The sequence below is a fragment of the Mauremys reevesii genome, linkage group 2 (genome assembly GCF_016161935.1).
Source record: "Mauremys reevesii isolate NIE-2019 linkage group 2, ASM1616193v1, whole genome shotgun sequence".
NCBI classification, from domain to species: Eukaryota; Metazoa; Chordata; order Testudines; family Geoemydidae; genus Mauremys; species Mauremys reevesii.
In genome coordinates this window covers 249,383,195-249,404,948 of record NC_052624.1, presented here as the reverse complement: position 1 = coordinate 249,404,948, position 21,754 = coordinate 249,383,195, and the positions used below count along the sequence as shown (strand labels likewise).

At 39.4% G+C, this 21,754-nt stretch overlaps 1 protein-coding gene and 1 long non-coding RNA gene across 23 annotated transcripts in view; one reads left to right on the top strand and one right to left on the bottom strand.

Annotated features, from left to right (window-relative positions):
• Positions 1 to 21,754, bottom strand: part of VPS13B (vacuolar protein sorting 13 homolog B) — a 917,098-nt gene that overhangs the window by 480,629 nt on the left and 414,715 nt on the right. The gene's annotated exons all lie outside the window — the stretch shown is intronic.
• LOC120396875 lies at positions 3,147 to 6,469 on the top strand. The gene is made up of 3 exons (XR_005593502.1): positions 3,147 to 3,349; positions 4,183 to 4,352; positions 4,455 to 6,469. It is a non-coding gene; the product is annotated as an uncharacterized LOC120396875 (long non-coding RNA).

Genomic DNA, 21,754 nt, shown 5'->3' with positions numbered 1-21,754 from the left:
CCCCTCTAGCTTTTCCTGCTTTTGTCATGGTTGTAGTAAGAAATCCTTTCCCCAGTCAGTGACATAATATATAACAGTGTTGCACTCTCCTGCAACTATAAATGTTCTGTTGGTTGGAGTACACACTTGCAGAAGTTGCACAGAGCCTGGAGAAAAGCACATGAAGTCCCATACAGCTAGTTTGTGGGGAATAAGGGACAATTGTCTGTAGACCACCACCTACACGGCCAGAGCAGCTATCCTTACAAAGGGCTTCTTAGGGAACTGCTGATGTTATCGGTAGGTATGGGACAGAGAGGGAATTATTCTTGCAAATAGGAAAAAGAGAAGGTGATGAGCAGAAAAAGGGGTATAAATGATCCAAGACTGAACTTTTTTTCAGTAAGCCTTTCACATGTTTTAATAAGGGGGTAACTGCATTTCTTTGGGACAGTGAAGATCACAAAACCATTCTCAGGTTATGACATGTATTAATCCAAAGTGTGATGACCATTGGGAAACATTACATAAATCTCTTGGATAAAGCTTTTCCATCTTAACCAGAATGACATTCACAGCAGACATCCCATCTCTAGCTCATCCAAAAAAAGAACCAATAAACTACCCCAAGCAGAACTTTTTATAACACAGAAAGGGAGAAAAACCAGAGACTCCACGAAGTCCACCAGAAACCTCATTATTTCTAATCTAATTAACCTGGAAGGACCTCAGATACTTCAACAAAAATTGTATTTAACTAAGCATATTTAATAGCTATTGAAACTATATAAAAATAGTGCCCATTATATAATGCTTTTTTAATAGTTTTGAATGCAGAAAAGGTTTCTTCTTGTCTTAATTTCTCTTACTTCCTGTCCCCTTTGCAGTAAGAGAGAAAATTCCATAGGGTCAATTTAATACACAAATTGTTCAGCGATATCTTTCTAAAATTGATAATATCATGAATAATTCCTATCTTTTATACCAATGACTTCAGCTAGCTCACCTGGGAACACTAAGGGGGAAGTGCTCAGAAAAATAACTGTCAAGACTAAAATACGTGCAATGCTCGTTTTAGTTTTCAAGGCCAATCATCTGTTCGTGACAGGAAGAAAGTAGCCATCAATAAGCATCACTTAAATCTAAATGAGCACATGGAGAATTTTAAAGAACTCGTCTGGAAAATCAAAACAGGGCATATATAATAGATTAGATTTAAAGGTTCATTTTATCTACTTAAAAAAATCATACTTCACTTTACATTTTTTTAAGCTGACATTGTTACAAGTAACTCCTAATGTTTCAATAACTAAAAGAGATTTGAGGGGGAAAAAAACACGTTCTCTGTGTTTTCCAGTGTGTTAACTTTGTATATTAGATTGCACTTTGATTATATTCAGCTTCCCTGCTTGCCCTCCAAAAATCATCTCCCCTTTTTGTTTGTATAGTTTTTTCCCATAGCAAGAGGGGAAACAAAATTAAAAGTGATTTGCAAAATTCATTGACTTCAGTGGGACTCCATGGAGGAATAAATACATGCTCATGAGTAACTGCTTCCAGGTTCAGAGTCTATGATTGGAAACACTTATAAGATTTTATAGAGATAAGACTTTCAAACAACATTGTCATAGAAGAAAAATAAATGCACCAAAGGCTGTTCTAATTTTTGTAATTGTTTTGCAGTCACATCACGAAGCAAAATCCAGCTGCAAGGACACTGCTAACTTGAAAACCACTCAGTTTAAAAAAGCGGAGATGAACATTATAATAGTGAGACTAAGTGCAATTCATGATGACTGTATTCTTGTTATTGGACTTCACTTACGTATGAGGGTTTATGTATTTCCTCAGGGAACCACACTGAAGTCACTGAGAGTCCCTCTGGGATAATTATATGTGTATGCAGTATTAATTCTCACAAATAATGTGACTTTGGCCCTCACTCCAGCCTTCACATATATTGGGGTGCAGAGGAGAGTGGGGGGAGAGAAAGAACACAAAGTTCTGTAGTCTCTAGTGTTAGGTGCACTAAACAGCAAACCAAGAGCCCATGAGTTCTACTCCTTTCTCTTCCACTGACTGCTCTTAATATTTCTGCGCCCTTCACAACCCATACTATGAGCCAGGCTTTCATACCTTGTTGGGGGTAACTACCATTCACCATTTTACAGATAACCGAATAGAAACCATTGTGACAAAGTTCCTCCTCTACCTTGGTGGGTCCTGCGTTTATTGGCCGATTTGCTCACCTCACAGATTCATCCTGTGGGTCGGGAAACAGCCCAGAGACCTTCCCCTCGGGTAGAAGCCACAGACCAGGTCAATTCCTCCTGTGTCTGATCAGGAGTTGGGAGGAACCTGGGCCCACCCTCTACTCCGGGTTCCAGCCCAGGGCTCTGTGGACTGCAGCTGTCTAGAGTGCCTCCTGGAACAGCTGTGCAACAGCTACAACTCCCTGGGCTACTTCCCCATGGCCTCCTCCCAACACCTTCTTTATCCTCACCACCGGACCTTCCTCCTGATGTCTGATAACACTTGTACTTCTCAGTCCTCCAGCCGTATACCTACTCACTCTCAGCTTCTTGCACGCCTCTTGCTCCCAGTTCCTTGCATGCACTTCCTCTCCTCTGGCTCCCTTTGGCCTGACTGGAGTTAGCCCTTTTATGGCATCAGAGGGGGCTTAATTAGAGTCAGGTGCTTAACAGCCTCACCTGACTTTTAGCAGGTTAATTGGAGTCAGGTGTTCTCATTAGCCTGGAGCAGCCCTTGCTCTGATCACTCAGGGAACAGAAAACTGCTTATCCAGTGGCCAGTATATCTCCCTTCTACTACTCTGCTGTTCCCAACTAGCCTGGGTCTATCACATCAGGAACAGAGCTATAACAGAGCCAAGACTCATCGACTTTGCAACACTGTCTTTCTGCATCACTCTCTAGTAGCTACACATACAGAGGTTTCTGACTGTGAGTATTTCTGTGCTAAGAGATCTGGCTCTTTATCTGAAGTGGAAGAGGCCACTTTTACATTCAGAGGTACTGGATTCAGTACACACAGATGACCCAAGCAAGACATTGTTACATTTAGTGATGCTGTCTGTAACCACTGGATCACAATCCATTCCCATAGCCACAAATAGAAACCAGAAATATTGATGCCCAGCATTGCACTGCTGTCTCACAAATACTTGTGTAACCCACTGGCAATGAGAGTGTTTTAGCACCCTGCATGAGCTGGTCCACAAAGGGAACAACAGCATATCTTCCCCATTACGCTTAGAGCTGTAGTGTAAGGGATCTGTACAGCAGGTCTGAAGGTTGTGGGTTGAAAACCTGATGATGATCCATGTGAATACGACAAATTATGTGTGTGTGTAAGTAAAAGTTAGTGGACCCAAGAGTAATTGTTAGAACAATTTTATATTGCAAAAATTTTATTTATTAAAGTGAATGTGCATCTTGGTTTAATAATTTGTTTTATTGTTGCATTTGCATTATTTGTATTTGTTTAATAGGAGCTGTCCTTTTAAGAATAGGGTGTGGGAGATGTAGCGTGTGTTTTAGACTGATAGCAATGTGTGGATGATTTTAGCAGTGTGTCCAGGGAGCGGAAGCCCTGCCTACGTACAGCCCAAAAAGGACAGAACTTGATTTAATAAAATTATCTTTTCAGAAAGCAAACATAATTATCAAAGTATAACATTAACAGGGATTGGATGTCTCAGAACATTGCTTTGGAGCTATGGAGCCTTTCACCTGTAGTAATCTGGGAGCATATGTAATTCTGTAGGCAAGTTAATGACAGAAAGATAGGAATGGTGTCTTTTGATTTGTAAAAATCGACCGAATAGTAATTTCAATAGTGTCACTGTTCGCAGCGTGGTAGATGAGACTTCCTGCCCCTCGTGGCTCCCTGCTCCAACTCCTCCAGCTGGTGAAAATTTGGATAATATTGTCAGAAATGGGTCAAGTTGAATATCATTCAAAAGCCCTTCTCCCAAAAACACAATGGTACCAAACCTAGAACAACTATGTAGCTATATATAAAAGAGAATGCTTAAAAATAAACTTTTTTAAATTATACTTTAAGAAAGTCTTGTCAAACATGCAGCCCTCACAATATTAAATTGTGGCCCTCAGTTGACAGTACTGTGTGATCAGTTCAGTCTCAGAACATGATACCTGATTCATTTCTTTAATGTTACAGATTACTATGAAAGGAAGGAATGTATCACGTTGATTTGGCATCATCGGCAAAAAAAGAATTGTTTCAGTGGTACTGATTATCAACTTTATTTACTATGCCAAGAGTTGTACTGAGGCACTGATGAAGACATCAGCATCATGCCAGAAATTACTGGAATCCATCCACAAACGGTATGCACATAGTTACATAACATACATTACATAATGTAATTATAATCCCAAAATAATTTATTACAATCTTTTCGTTTTTACTCTCATCTTGATCATTTTTAGGAATCAATGGAAAGAAAAAGAGTAGCTGAATCTTTGAAGAATACCACTGTGGAAGTCCTAGTTAAATGCTTGGTAGCACCTTACAGGCTAGAAGAAATGCATGCATAAACTGAATTTGGCGAGCTTGGAGAAGATGTACATCGAGCATCAGGAAAAAATTCAAGATGCAAAGACAACTGCCAGTCGTGGGCAAGAGTCACCTTATCTTAGATCCCTTGGCATGCGTTTTGAGAAGAATACCTTTTCTTCTGCAGTTTTCCAGAAGCCCGAAAGTATCCATTAAGCACAGTTTTGACACATAAGACAGGTGTGAAACTGTATGAAGCAGTCATTCTTAGTAAGAATGTTGCATGGAAAATAAAGGGGAGTGCATTGACCCAAAAGATGCCCATGCATATGATATTGTGTATCACATCAAGTGCTACACCAATAACATATATATTGTGTCAAAAGGTAAAAGCAATCGAAACAAATACTGATGTTACCACTGTAAACTGTGCAACTCAGCTGGAGTTCAAAAACTGCCTCACAGAGGGCTCAAATGGATGGAAAAGTGGTGGTGATGGGTGATGCAAAGGCTAAGTACAGAGAAATATGTGCTTTGAACAGGATTGAAGAGGAACAAATGCTTAGCAGAAAAGCTCTGAAAGCATTTATTGAAGATGAACTGTGGGATGTGGATGTAGTTTTTAGCAATCCTATCCACAGAAATGAATCACAGCGCATATACTTATAAGCTGCAAAAGACGTGGCGCTATCCAAAGCGCTGATGTCAACAGCAATATGAAGACTGTTTCCAGATGCTAAATGTTTACGGAAAAGCATTGTGTCCTGCAGTATGTGGGAGTTTCAGGGATCCATAGTTGATGCCAAATCTGAAAAAATAATACTGAGTGACCTGTTTTTCTTTTTTTTTTAAATGGTGCATCTTTGATCATGGTGACTTCAGCACCAGCAAGCTTGACATTAAGCAAGTGGAGCACAAGGCTGCCATTTTATCACAAAGCCTCATGTACGAGTGCTTGAGTGAAAGGCAGGTTTTCAACACATGCATGACAACTGTGAGCCATATGCACAATCTACCACTACAAATGGCTGTTGGTTTAACAATTAATTCCAAAACCTGTAGCAAATTTCTTGTGTAGTTTATGCACAGCATTGCCTCCTCCACTGAGTATAAAGTACTCTTCCTGGAGACTGCAATAGCAAGCAATGTTCTTAGCTGCATGGAACTGAATGAACGGCTGTACATTCCCCAGATCTCATCAAGGGAAGGTCTATATTTTTGTGCTGCCAATAACTTAGACTTCCTTGAAGATACAGCGGATGGCACAGGTACTCTTCATGCTACTGTTATGGTCTGCTATCAGGACTATATTAATGGAGACTAGTCCCAGCCTCATGTGCTGTCTGGACCAGCAAAGAACTGTTCCTTGAAAGTGCTTCCTGACTTCATGACACACACACTTTTCTATCAAGTCCAAAAATTCTGAAGCCAAAAACTCAGTTTTCAATAAAGTATTGGTTTAATTGACTAAAGCAGAGCTTTCTGCATTCACTAACCTTGACCTCACTTCGTTATTGTGGAAAAGTGGGATGCACTCCAAAGGTGAAAAATAATTGAGTATGGCTTCAGCTGAAGAGGGAGAAGACATATTCTCAAAGGATCTGGATATCTAGGACATATCATACATCATTTCGGGGAAAAAATACATTCCAACATCAGCAGCAGACAGCAAATGACCCATGTATACATCCTGCCAGTCATACCTGCTAGCCCCATTGATCGCTCCTTTCACTAAGAAAACTTGCCACCGTCCAGAGGTGCATGTATAGCTGCTATCAAGAAGAGGATTATCAAGCAATGGAATGACTGGGATGAGTGAGTGCATGCCTCTATCAGGCATGGATGGGTCATGCAGGATGGACTGATACGAAATGCACTTCCGAATCAATCCATCTGCTAATCAATTGCTTGTATGCAAAGACCAGATGCTCACCACCCTGCAAATGTTTGCCCAGCAACCTGCATTGTATTCAGGGGCGGCTCTAGAGCCCAGCGGGGCAAGCACCCGCCTGGGGCAGCCCTTTCCCAGGGGGGCGGCAGGCTGGGCCGGTTGAGCTGCCGCAGTCATGCCTGCGGGAGGACCGGACCTGCCGCAGGCATGACTGCGGGCCGGTTCGGTCCCCGCTGCTCGGCTGGACCTCCCGCAGGCATGACTGCGGCAGCTTAACCGAGCACCAGCGAACCGCCCGCAGCCGTCCGCGGAGGTCCAGCTGAGCCGCGGCGATCAGCGGACCTCCGCAGAGTCAAGCCCGCGCAGGTCGGTCCGCTGCTCGGGCGCTCCGGCATGATTGCTTGGGGCGGCCAAATTTGTAGAGCCGCCCCTGATTGTATTGATATGTGCAAGTGTGTCACAGACGAGAATCACTGTGACGTGTCTAGCAGTGGTGCCCTAAATGGAGACGTCACTGATGATGACTTAGATGAACAAATGTTTTAAGTCCTATATATCAAGGCTAACTTCCCTTCGATTACCAAAAATCAATCTCTTTTTTATGCAAGCAATGCATTCCTGTGTTAAAATATAATTAAAAACTTTGATTTTTAAACATTTTTTTGAATATACAGCTACATAATTGTTCTAGGTCTGTCATGTTTGGTATCATGTTCATAGGAGAAAGGGCTTTCAAATGATATCCAACTCATCCCTTTTCAGACAAACACTGTATTATCAAAATTTCCATCAATCAGAGGACTTGGATTTGGGAGCCAGAGTAGATGTCAGGGAGACAGCAAATCTCACCTGCCATGGTGCAGGGGGGGACACCTCTGAAATTATGATTCTGTAGGTTTTTACTAATGCAATGACACCTTCCTTACCTTTACATCACTAACTTGCCCTCAAAATGAGATTTTACTATATTATGCTCCCAAATTATAGGACACCAGTTTGAATCCTGCCCATGTCTGGAGGTGGGAAAAGTTGTTCCCCATCTAATGGATGTTTGATAGCCCACAAATAAATTGAATTTGTCAAGTCCCAGTTCCAGCTCCTACATAAAAAACTTTGCACTAGATTGTAAGATATTCATGGAAGGGATTTATCCCTTATTATGTTTTTGAACAGTGCCTAGCAAAATGATGACCCAATCTCAGTTGAGTTCTCTATTGAGAGCCCCTGAAATACTGTCCAAAACTATCTTACTCAATATAAGTTTACAAGAGCTTGTGACAGCTATATCACACAAACATTGAGAATGTCAGGGGGAGTTCAAGAATTGGAAGAAAGACCAAAAAAAAACAACCCTTTTTTGTTCCTTTCCCCAATCTCATTAAGGGGGGAGGGGGTGACTCATGATTTTTTAAGCTTTGGGGTTGGCAACACTGCACATATATATTGACAGGATCAGCCCCATACTTTGTAGGACTTCACCACAGTAATTAGAACTGCATATAAGTGAGAATTTTAAATGAGTTTTCACTGGAGTAGTGCCTAGAGGCCCAAACTAAGATTGGAGCTGCATTGTACTAGACACTGTATAAAATACATCATTAGAGATAGACCCTTCCCAAAGGAGCTTACAATCTACACAGACAATAGAAAGGTGAGAGGGAGCAGAGGCACAGAGGTGAAATGACTTGTCAAAAGCCATACAGCAACTCAGTGGCAGACCTGGGAATGGAAACCAGCTCTCCATGCAGCGCCTAGGCTATCTACTACATCATGATGCCTCCCCTCCAAAGTCATTTATTAAATTAAAAACAAAAACAACCCACACAACATGTTAACAGAACGTCCGCAGCTGCGGGAGGTCCAGCTGAGCCGCGCGATCAGCGGACCCTCCGCAGTCAAGCCCGCGGCAGGTCCGCTGCTCCCGCGGCTCGGGGGCACCTCCCGGGCATGATTGCTTGGGGCGGCCAAATTTGTAGAGCCGCCCCTGATTGTATTGATATGTGCAAGTGTGTCACAGACGAGAATCACTGTGACGTGTCTAGCAGTGGTGCCCTAAATGGAGACGTCACTGATGATGACTTAGATGAACAAATGTTTTAAGTCCTATATATCAAGGCTAACTTCCCTTCGATTACCAAAAATCAATCTCTTTTTTATGCAAGCAATACATTCCTGTGTTAAAATATAATTAAAAACTTTGTTTTTTAAACATTTTTTTGAATATACAGCTACATAATTGTTCTAGGTCTGTCATGTTTGGTATCATGTTCATAGGAGAAAGGGCTTTCAAATGATATCCAACTCATCCCTTTTCAGACAAACACTGTATTATCAAAATTTCCATCAATCAGAGGACTTGGATTTGGGAGCCAGAGTAGATGTCAGGGAGACAGCAAATCTCACCTGCCATGGTGCAGGGGGGGACACCTCTGAAATTATGATTCTGTAGGTTTTTACTAATGCAATGACACCTTCCTTACCTTTACATCACTAACTTGCCCTCAAAATGAGATTTTACTATATTATGCTCCCAAATTATAGGACACCAGTTTGAATCCTGCCCATGTCTGGAGGTGGGAAAAGTTGTTCCCCATCTAATGGATGTTTGATAGCCCACAAATAAATTGAATTTGTCAAGTCCCAGTTCCAGCTCCCACATAAAAAACTTTGCACTAGATTGTAAGATATTCATGGAAGGGATTTATCCCTTATTATGTTTTTGAACAGTGCCTAGCAAAATGATGACCCAATCTCAGTTGAGTTCTCTATTGAGCTAAAGGATTAATTACATTAGCTGGCTTTCTCAATGCTGAATTTCAAAGGCACACTTGAAACAATGGAGAAGTTAGCACTGCTCAAAAAAAGGTCACGAGAATTGTTTATAATGAAAAGTGCTAGACAACCTAAATATAGCAGTCACTACGAGCTACCCCAATAATTAAAAAATATAACCTCTCTCTTCAGATTATGAAAATACATGACCAGTGGTAGACTTCTATTATACGAAGATTGCTTTGAATGTCTATGTTTTCACGGTAATTAAAAATATTTCAGAAGATGATAGACTTTGACTAACATCAGAAAGCAGGTCTGATTTCATGGCTTATTTAAAGTACTGTACTGAATTAACTACCAATCAGCTGGGTTTTATACTATAGTTTTAGGCTGCTTTGATCCCAGAAACAGAGATAATTGACCACTCCTGACCACTGAGTGCAGTTTTACCAACGCATTAATATTATAGATAACATAAATTTTATGATAGATTAATAATAACTCGTCTTAAAAATGAGCATTTTTATAACTTTCTTTTCAATATAATTATATTGTTAGAATTAGGTTGGGTTTTTTTAAATGGAGGCTAAACCCCAACAGAAACAAAACATCTTCAATTTCAGATTGTTTCAGCCATTAATGACACATTATTTATTTATTTATTTTTCATTATACTACATTGTCATTATGACTCTGGAACTGATAAAGAATCATGTAAAATCAAAGGCAGGCACAGGAACTATAAAAAAGAGACCAAACTCAAAAATAACCATCCAGAGATATAAAATCCCAAATATTTCCTGGTGTACAAAGAAGTGGAAATATGCCAAATACCCAATTTACTATCTGATACAGAAAATGTATTTAAAAGACAGTTACAACTTTAACCTCAACTATCATAATCTGACATATACTGCAGTACACAGGTCAAGAAAATGCTCAGTGAAAGGATAAAACAAAGAATAAGAGGCAGACAAGTGACTGTCCTTCCATACTTCCCTTTGGAGCTTCAATACAAAAGTTACTATTTACATTTCCTCCGATAAAAAGTTTGTTCTTTATTGTTACTGTCCCAGAAAACTTGTCATAAATTAGCTACTTTTGTATTAGTGTAAGTAATGGGCATGATGCACAGACTGAAAAACACTGAAGTATCCTTTTGAAGGGTGAATATAAATAAAATATTAATTATTGTTGTTCATTCTCCATAAGGCTGAAGATTTCCTCTTATACTTCTAGATGTCTTGACTCCTTGTCAAGGGGAGCAAAATAAAGTGGTCTGTCATTCTCAAAAATTTCCACTTTTGCTTTTGGTAGCTGGATACCTTAGAATAAGGGAATGTTGCAAATGCTGAGGTAATGTCCCCTGCCTGTCTAGACAGATAGAAAGATGATGGCCCTCAAACTGCTGGAATATCTGAGCACCTCTACAATCATTAATAGGTTTTATCTTCACCACACCCCTCTGAGGTAGGGAAGCATTATCAAAGTTTTACAGATGGGAACTAATGCACAGCATATAGATTAAATGACTTGCTCAAGGAAACAGCATGGTAATGGTAAAGCTGGGAATTATACTTAGGTCTCCTGATTCCCAGTCCAGTACACTACCCATTAGATCACCCTTTCTACCTCTGTTCCTATTTAAACAAACTAAGTTTAAGGGTAGTCTCTATACAGCTTCAAAGCTGTTGACCATTCTTATTATATCAACCCTACAAAGGCTTCAAATAATAGGTGAGAGAGAAAAAAGAGAAAGCCTACAAGGCCTGCTAACAACTAAAAGGATGAAGCAGGCTAGGCCCAGATGTCTTTAGCTGGATCCAACAAATCTCCATCAGTATGTAAGTTTTCTTTCTCTCTATGCACATGCATTATTTGAAACACCTTGAAGATTTTATCCTAAAGAGAAGAAAAAAAAATACTGTAGTTCTCAGTTTTCATTGCAACAGATTTTGAAAGACCCATCAGAAATGGAAGATAACATGCACAGGGTGCCATGGACACTGATGAATCTGGAAGAGGTAAAAAGGTTATTCCTTAGTCACTACCCCCATTCGCTCCCTTCCCCAGTATATGTCAGCTTCAGATAATCCTGAACTCAGGTTTTTACAGCCATTCTCTTCCCCCAAATAATTTTAAAGGAGGACACAATGTTTAGGCATAAGCATACACATACAATCCACACCCTCACCTCCATAACTAACAATGTTGGCAACAATTTCAAATTTACAAATTGTGAAACAATTATAAAAACAAAACCCAATAACACTTAGAAATTTGACAAATGTCAAGAGTTTAGAACCTGATGAGCACTTCCTAAAAATGAAGATTTCACACACAGATTCATATATCTCCTATGAAAACACCAAAAACAATTTAATGATGACTACCTGATACCCAGATATCAAGGTCTGCAGAGGAGATAGCACACCGAAATATAGGTAATACAATTTTTGTGCCAAGACAATCAAGTACCCCTATGCAAACCTAAATTAGGGGTATTAACTAAAGTTTAAACATGTGAAACAAACAGTGGTGTATGAATTAAATATGTAGGTATTATGTATATAAAATATATAAATGTGAATAATGAAAGGAAACACAAGAGTACACGCAACTACTGGTAGAGCTATATTTGTTTAAGATAAATACAGACTATCCACTAAAACTTAATAATGCACTTAATGTGGATAAATGTAAAGTAATACACATTGGAAAAAAAAAACCCAACTATACATACAATATGATGGGGGCTAATTTAGCTACAACTAATCAGGAAAGAGATCTTGGAGTAAGTGTGGATAGTTCTCTGAAGACATCCGCACTGTGTGCAGCAGCAGTCAAAAAAAGCAAACAGGATGTTAGGAATCGTCAAAAAAGGGATAGAGAATAAGACGGAGAATATCTTATTGCCCTTATATAAATCCATGGTACGCCCACATCTTGAATACTGCGTACAGATGTCGTCTCTTCATCTCAAAAAAGATATACTGGCATTAGAAAAGGTTCTGAGAAGGGCAACTAAAATGATTAGGGGTTTGGAACGGGTCCCATATGAGGAGAGATTAAAGAGGCTAGGACTTTTCAGCTTGGAAAAGAGGAGACTAAAGTGGATATGATAGAGATATATAAAATCATGAGTGATGTGGAGAAAGTGAATAAGGAAAAGTTATTTACTTGTTCCCATAATATAAGAACTAGGGCCACCAAATGAAATTAATGGGCAGCAGGTTTAAAACAAATAAAAGGAAGTTCTTCTTCACATAGCGCACAGTTAACATGTAGAACTCCTTGCCTGAGGAGGTTGTGAAGACTAGGACTATAACAGGGTTTAAAAGAGAACTAGATAAATTCATGGAGGTTAAGTCCATTAATGGCTATTAGCCAGGATGGGTAAGGAATGGTGTCCCTAGCCTCTGTTTGTCAGAGGGTGGAGATGGATGGCAGGAAAGAGATCACTTGATCATTACCTGTTAGGTTCACTCCCTCTGGGGCACCTGGCATTGGCCACTGTTAACAGACAGGATACTGGGCTGGATGGACCTTTGATCTGACCCAGTATGGCCATTCTTATGTTCATCCTTATCAAATTTGCTTACATATGAGAGAAAGCAACAGAGATGAAAATGACATTATGATTATAGGAAACGGAACCCTTGAACACAGAATGGGACTTTGTAATGTTTTTATAAGGAGGTAATGTTAATATGTGGTAGATGGCATATGTTTAGATGGAGTAGTAATGAGGGAACAAGAATTATACTACATTCTGTTTATGTAATTAAAAACCCCTTATATCTTAACTTGTGCCCTGAACTAACTGCTCCAAAATACTAAAAGGAACTTTTACTCAGCAAAATCAACCAAACAAAATACAAGATTATAAAAACAGTAAACTACAGCTATTTTTTCAAAACACCATAAGTTTAAAACACTACCTGATTTCTACTCAACTTCTCAGAAAACTCTACCATGCGGTAGGATATGGGATGCAAAATTTCAAAAAGGTTGGTTTCTTGAGGGGGGAAAGAGAAGGGGCTTTCAAAATCAGGCTCATTCGTCAAATGGGGATCTAATTTCAATTTTAACAAAGAAATGACTAAACCTGCTCCAAATCCAGCTGAGTTTAACAAAATATTTAATATAAATAGAATTTAAAAATCTGTCAGAGTCTCACATATACTGGAATATTGTAATGAAAAAACATATTCTAAACTATTTTCTAACAATGTTTCATCAATGATCAAAAAGGTTACAGAAAAATATCCTTTGAATTTGCTGCCCTTCATCTGTGGCTTATTGCCAGCCACTACAAAAGTGATGGTAACATAAGTCTATTTTAGAGAAGTATAACAAATCTTGAGAACTAAAGATGTGATTATTTTTAATACCCAAATAATGTAAAATATGTGATTTTTATGTAGAACAGATGGCTAGAGTACAATGTATCTTGGTGTATGCTAATTTTTCTTTTGAGCAGTCATAAGGATTATATACAATGCACAAAAATTACATGTTTTTACTAGCTTTCCACCTCATGCATTACATTTCAGAACACAGAGCTACAGAGGAAACACTATGGGATATATTTTCAAAGCTGTGGATGGGGTTTTATATCCATTAAAGTTTGATAGGAGTTATGTGGATAAAATCCCATGCAATTCTTTGAAAATTAACCCAAATGTGTCAAATATTAGAGTAATGCTTAAAAGTTCTGCTATCTTTAAGCCTGTCTTAGTATTTCCATTGTATAAGAGCTACATATTATTATTATTATATATTACTAAGTTCCATCTTTCTAGTGGAAAACTGAGCAATATTTTCCCTCCCACCTTGTTAACCTCTGTGATATGACATTAGTCAAGGAAGACTGGACAAAACTTTTGACACCAGCCAATCAGTAAAGCACTTCTGTGAAAGGAGTATATGTCTTTGAAATTAGTGTGGGTCAGCAGAGTAATGAGCATTAGAAAAAACAACCTTAATTTGTTTAATTATATAGAATATTGCAAGGGTTTTCACTACTGACATATTGTAGAAAAAGACCAAAAAACAAACTAGCAACAAGAAATACTTGCTACTCTGATTATCTGTGAAGACCATCAAAATCAGTTTTGAAAGCTTTTAGTGTTGCCAACTCTACTGAATTTATGCAAGTAACGTGATTTTGGCCCCTTCTGCAGAAGCGCTTGCAAATATGTGATAAGCTCCTGCAGTCATGTGATTTCAGAGGACGAATGATAGAGACTCCCACACAATGCTTTGTAGTTTATGGGAAAATGCACTGAGCTCAAACCAGGACACCAGGAGCTCTAGTCCCAGTTTTTCCACAGACTGCTGATAATATTTCTGTGATTTTTTAATCCCAATATGGGATGGGAAAACTTTCAGAAATCTCAAAAAGTCTCATGGGATGGGAAAACCATCTCCTGCCCAACTTTACTCTTACAGCTGAAGTGAAAGAGGTCTGAACAGTGGAAATGAAGATTGTGTATTCAAACCCAGCTAATGACCTATGGAGGAAATTATATATTATATATAAAATGGAAATTATATATGTGTACAGGTACATGTGTATATACCCACACCTACTACAGATTTCTGCAACTGATACATTTTTTGGTGAAAGTAGCCATTTACTTTTTAAAAATATAAACAGCCATCTTATCAATAGAAAACACTAGTGTGTGAATGTGCATAACTTTCTGACAAATGCTAACTGTGGCATGTTTTACTGCTTATTTATACATCATAATACTAAATACCTTAATAAATATGCTTTCTAGCTACTCCTCCAGAAATATTAATAAGATATTTGTTTATAATTGTAAATTGGATGCTTTTAATGTTTTAAATTATTTTCAAAAAATGGTTCAGTTTTTCATTTCAGCCAGATGTAGATTTTACAATTATGGGGCATTACTACTGAAAATCAAAATCCCAGAGCCTTTCATTAGTATGGGATTATATCACACTACAGTCCAATCACTGATAAGCAGATAACAAGGCTGGAGATGCAGACTGTTCTTCCCCTCCTGAGAGTTTGCAGTTCAGCAAAAGAAGCTTAAAATCAATACCATATTTCACTAGTATCCAATGAAGAAATTCAAAAGCATTATGCAGATTTATGCAGGCATTCAGAAAGTTTGTCATGGATTTTTTTTTACATATTAAATCAAAGTTCGCATTGTTCATTTTATTTAAAATGAAAAATGGATAGATGCATGTGGAAATCAAATATGATTACAGGAAAACATCCCCCTTTACCCCTAGAGCACTGACCACATAGTCACAACAGGAACTACACGGATCCTTACTCAAATATGTAACAGCAGCCACATTTTGGCACGTACATTCACATGCTGAGGAAAAAATACACAAACTTAATACATTGTTAAACCATACACTGACAACATCAGACTCCCAAAATTCCATTCTTCCTCCAAAGTTATGCCAGAAGCTTACAAGCAGAGCTATGCTGCTCCTAACTTTCTCTCTACTATTCCATTTCTAGTTTAAGGAGGTCAGAGCAAGAATGATGTATGCAACTTGATTGTGAGCAGGGCAGCACAGCTGATGTGTGTGTAGTTGAGAAATAAATGACTTCACAAAATCCTAAATTTTTGGTATGGGTTATTATTATTAATGCACTTCACAATTAAATCATTTGTGAATTTTTAAACTGCATGAAATTAATGACTAATGCGAAGTGGAATTTGCTATAGCACACATTGGCTATGTTTTTTAGTCTATTGTTATTATTAATCATGTTTATTATGGTAGGGTCTAGGGACCAACCAAGAATGGGTCCCCATTGTACAGTACCAAGCACGAACACAGAGTAATAGGCAGTTCCTGGCTCCAAATTGCGTACAGCACTGGCCGAAATGGCCAGGGACCAGGGGATGGCACACAACCTCTACTCTGGCTCTGGCTGAAGCCGTGGGGTGGGGGTGAACAGCTTCATCTCCAGATAGCCCCAGCCCTGATCAAAGCCATGGGTCTGGGATTCACAGCCCCAGCTCTGCCCCCACCACTGATGGCTGAAGCCAAAGTCACAGAGGTCCGGTAAAGTCGCAGAATCCATGACCCCTTTCTCTATCCTGTTGGTCTTATTTATTTAGGAATTATTTGTATTTATAATTATTAGCTTTGCTTCTGTGCAAAGCTATAGTTTCAGCCAGGCTACAGCTGGGGCTGTGCAGGGACGCCCAGAGGATTCAGGGGGCCTGGGACAAAGCAGGGGAGCTGCGACGCTTGTACTCACTCAGCAGCGGTCTGGGTCTTTGGCGGCATTTCGGCGGCGGGGGGCCCTTCAGTCGCTCCGCGTCTTCGGCAGCACTGAAGGGCCCCCGACGCCGAAATGCCATCAAAGACCCGGACCACCACCGGGTCAGGGCTCGCGGGGCCCCTGCAGGGCCTAGGGCAAATTGCCCCACTTGCCCCCCTCTCTGGGCGACCCTGGGGCTGTGCACCCCTGACGCGCGGCTTCAGCCAGAGCCAGGCTGTGCACACTCTTTGCCCCCCAAGGCCTTTAGCCAGTGGCAGAGCCAGGGCTGTGTGCTCCCTTGCCCCCAGCAACTGCGTTGTGTCTCCCCACAAGCCCGTGTCTTTGTCTGGGGCTGGAACTGTTCCAGGGTACCCCCGCCCTGCGGTTTTGGTGAGGCTGAAGCCGGGGCTGTGCACCCCACCCCCAGTGGTTGTGGCAGGGACAGGACTGTGCCTCTTTGCATGGTGGTGGGGCTGGGGCTATCTGTCCCCCCCCCCCCCCCGAGCTCCAGCTGTCATTCCTTCCCTCCGCCCAGCTCTCTCTCTCCCCATTATTTTTAGTAAAAGTCACAGACAGGTCACATCTGCCATGAATTTTTGTTTATTACCCCTGACCTGTCCATGACTTATACTAAAAAATAATCGTGGCAAAATCTTAACCTTAGATATAATACACAGAGTGAACAATATGATGGCAGCAAACATCATGGCAATTCCACAATTATTATTATTATTATGGTGGGTTTACTTAGGGGTAAACTGAATGGAAAGAAAAATGAAGAGAGAGAGGACATTGAACGCAAGGGGAAAGGGGTAAATGTGGAGTGAAATACAGATGAAGAGACTGGGAGGGAGGGGAAGAGAGATTCAAAACTGTAGTTCTCTGAAAGTTTGTAGGCCCTGGTTTGGCTCCTCCTGGCTGGACTCTCAGTAAGGACAGACACAATTATTTCCATGACATTCTCATAGAAAAGTGCATAGTTGTACTAATTTTACACAAGACATAGAATAGCATTCTGAACCAAAGCATTAGTAGTTTGAGTCACTGAAAACTATTACTCAATCTTACTCATTATTATTTTGGATCTTCTGGCAGATTAATGTGAGTTTATAAAACTTTCTGGCTCACCAGCATGTGAAAATCCTGTTGCTTAAAAAAAAACACCAAAAAAAAAAAATCACACACACACACACACACACAGATTTCAACCTGGTGTGTGTATAAACAGGAAACCTACAAGACTCCCATTACAGATAATAGTGCAGGTAGAACTGATATATTTAAGGCTTCTTATATGAAAAACAGGGAAGAATCTTACTAAGATCCTCATTTCAACTAAATCTTGTGACTGTCAGTTCCATAGTTTGATTATGTAGTTTGTTTAAAAAGTGTTTCCTTTTATCAAATTTAATGCATTTGAATGTCTTCTTGTTCTTGTAGTATGAGAAAGAAGGTAAATACAGCACACATATTTATCCTCTGTACTACTCACAACTTTGCATGCCTCTGTCATATCCCCCCTTATTAATCTGTTATCTAAATTACACAGATCCCAATCTTTTCAACCTCTCTTTATATACCCAGACAAAATTACATTAAGACAGAATTACAGTTACAAGTACACATGAATAATTTAAAGTAAAACACATTACAGGGATATTGTAATTATCCCAAAACCTAGCATTACAAATTCTGGAAATCCAGAGTTAAGATTAAATTAAAAGAAATCAAAACAAGGGAAAGTATGGAAACTGTGGAAAAACCGCTAAACTGTGGAAAAATACATGTCGTTGTTGCAGAATGTTTTTGTTTTCTTATACAAATCAGTTCTTAAGATAATGAACTGTACCTCTCTTCAATAAAACAGATATGTGATCATATCTTTGGCTACATTATTTTACCTCGTACGGTATCAATGCTTTATCACAGACTCAAGCTTTAAATCCTTGAATGTGTTCAGAATGGATATCATCTGAAGGAAAACGTTCCCTTGATAAGATTATTTCAGTGTAAGCAGCGATAGTTTTAAATGAAGATGCATTTCTGACATTATAAAGAAAATGATATTTTTTATAATTTTACCCAAGTTATAAGCAAAAGTACACTGATAATAATAGCAAAAATGTTCAAAGTTGGATGCTTACACAGAAGTTCCTAAATCCATATTTAAACATTTAGATGGGAGTGGTCTGATTTTCAGAGGAGCAACCATAAATCCTACTAAAGTCAGTAACAACAGCAGGTGTTCAGCACTTCTGACAAATCAGGCCACTTTTTATTTATATGTCTAAACCTCGATGAAGGTACCTAGGTTTGAAATCCTGGGGCAATAATTTTATATATAAAGCACCCCCTTTCCAAGATTCTTGAAGAGCTGTATAATACTGTATATATAATATAATGACACAAATTAAAATACAATTTAACATAATTAACAAAATAAAAGCTGAACAAGTGTATCCAAATGCAAATCTGTTAATACATATTACATATATCACACCCAACAGAATGAACTTCAATATTAAATACACGGGGATAGTCAACTGACCCAGTAAACACTGGCAAGACAAGGTGGGTGAGAATATCTCTTATTGGACCATCTTCTGTTGGTGAAAGAGACAAGCTTTCAAGCTTACACAGTTCTTCATTAGCTCTGGGGCATTTCAGGTCCCAAAATAAGGTAAAGCTGCCCAGTAGTAATAGGAATAGTAGAAACTTTTCTGATACAACCGCTCAAGAATGTGGGCAGACAGGTCACCTGTTCCCGATGATGTCTGACAGATCGCTTTAGAATGAAGAGGAAAGAAGAAGCCTTACTGCTCACTTATCTCAAAAAAAAAAAAAAAAAAAAAAAAGGTTGAGAAACAGTGATGAAAACGATTAAAGGCCTGGAGATACTTCCATATGAAGAGAAGACTGGGACCACTTATTTTAGAAAGGAGACATGGCAAAACTGTAAAAAATTATGACTAGGAAAGAGCAGAAAAATCAGGAATGCCTATTTCTCCCTCTCATACCGCAAGGACAAGGAAGCACTTGATAAAATTGAAAGAAAAACTATTTAAAAGGAAATATCTTTACCCAACACCTAGTTAACCTGTGGAACTCAATTTCACAAGATGTCAATGGGAGCAAGAGTTTAGTAAGGGTCAAAAATAAGGATTAGACAAACAAACTTTCACTATGGACAGCTTATTCTGTAATTATGGTATCTCTTCCATCTAGTCCTGGCCATAGTGAGGAAGGAAACTAAACTAACAAACCACTGGTCTGATCCATTATGTCAATTTTAATGTTCTCTTAGAACTGTTGCCCCACCAAGACATCAGCAATGAGAATGTTAACAGGCCACTGGCCTGCCTAACACAGAAGATAACAAAAAGTGAAGGAGATATCTCAAATAAAAGAAGATTCAAAATCAGGCAAAGTTTGGCTTGTTTAAGGCCTAGCCTGAAATTCCTGGATGATTTCCAAAACATGTGTTGAACCTCAAGGAATCTGGGCCAATATCTGAATTTGGAATAAACTGCCAAACCAGATGACTTTCATAATCTTATTCCGTAACTGGCCAGAAGACTGTTTTTGAGATATTACTTTTTTACTTTATATAAACTGGGGATGGATTTTATACAAAACTTAAAATAAAAAAGATAGATACATTGATTGTGGCATCCAATATTACTGTACAAAATATCATAACTCAAAGGACACAAAAACTTGAGGACATATTCTATCAACATGTTAACAAAAGTGCCCAACAATCCAGCACCCTGCTGGAGAAGGCGCCAACCTTGCAACGTACCCTACAAGCCTGCAAATTCAAGCTTTGCCAGACAAAAGGGGAATCAAATGCTATAGTTAAGAATCCTTCACAGAGAATATCTTGTCAGATGGACACAAACACACTGGTTCCCTGTATCTCTTCTATGTATATAACATACAAATACACATTTAGAACACATGTAATTACAGATCACGTATCAGAGCTGTGACAGTTGGAGATGTGTGTCAAATTATGAATGCCATGAATGCCCTGCCATTTATAATACTAAAAAATTGTACTAATCTTCCGTAACTGTTCTTCAAGATGTGTTGCACATATCCATTCCACTCCTCGTGTGCACATGCTCCGCACACAGTCATTAGAAAATTTTCCCTCAGAAAAACCAGCCAGAGCAGCCTGAGTTCCCTCTGCTGTCATGTGCCATTGTGTTCCGATATAAAGGGTCCAGCTGCCCACAGCACCCTCAGTTCCTTCTTGCCAGACAACTTCAATGCAGAGGGGCAGGAGGATGGATCCTGGTATGGAAGTGTGCAACACATCTTAAAGAACAATAATAGAAGTTTAGTAACCATTTTTTATTCTTCAAGTGATTGCACATGAGTATTCCACTCTTACATCGGCCAAACTGGACAGTCCCTACGGAAAAGGATAAATGGACACAAATCAGATATTAGGAATGGCAATATACAAAAACCTGTAGGAGAGCACTTCAATCTCCATGGACACACAATAGCAGATCTAAAGGTAGCCATCCTGCAGCAAAAAAACTTCAGGACCAGACTTCAAAGAGAAACTGCTGAGCTTCAGTTCATCTGCAAATTTGACACCATCAGCTCAGGATTAAACAAAGACTGTGAATGGCTTGCCAACTACAAAAGCAGTTTCTACTCCCTTGGTTTTCACACCTCAACTGCTAGAAGAGGGCCTCATCCTCCCTGATTGATCTAACCTCGTTATCTCTAGCCTGCTTCTTGCTTACATATATATACCTGCCCCTAGAAATTTCCACTACATGCATCCGACAAAGTGGGTATTCACCCACAAAAGCTCATACTCCAAAACGTCTGTTAGTCTATAAGGTGCCACAGGACTCTTTGCTGCTTTTACAGATCCAGACTAACACGGCTACCCCTCTGATACTTGATTCCACTCTTGGTGACTCATAAGCCATAAAGGAGGAGAAGGGGTTTGAATCTATGTAACACAGTCTGGAGGACAACTCATCAAAATTTAGCATTGTCTCTTGAGTGCTGAGTGTTGGCATAATGGGATGTGAAGGTGTGGACTGAAGACCAGGTTGCTGCTCTACAAGTATCCTGGATGAGGACTTGTGCAAGAAATGACACCAAGACTGCTTGAGATCTTGTGGAATGAGCAGTTACTTTGCTTGTCAGGGAAATGCCAGCCAGATCACTACATACATGAATACAGGATGCTGTCCACAATTAGCAACAAAGAATCCTGTGGCACCTTATAGACTAACAGACGTCTGTTAGTCTATAAGGTGCCA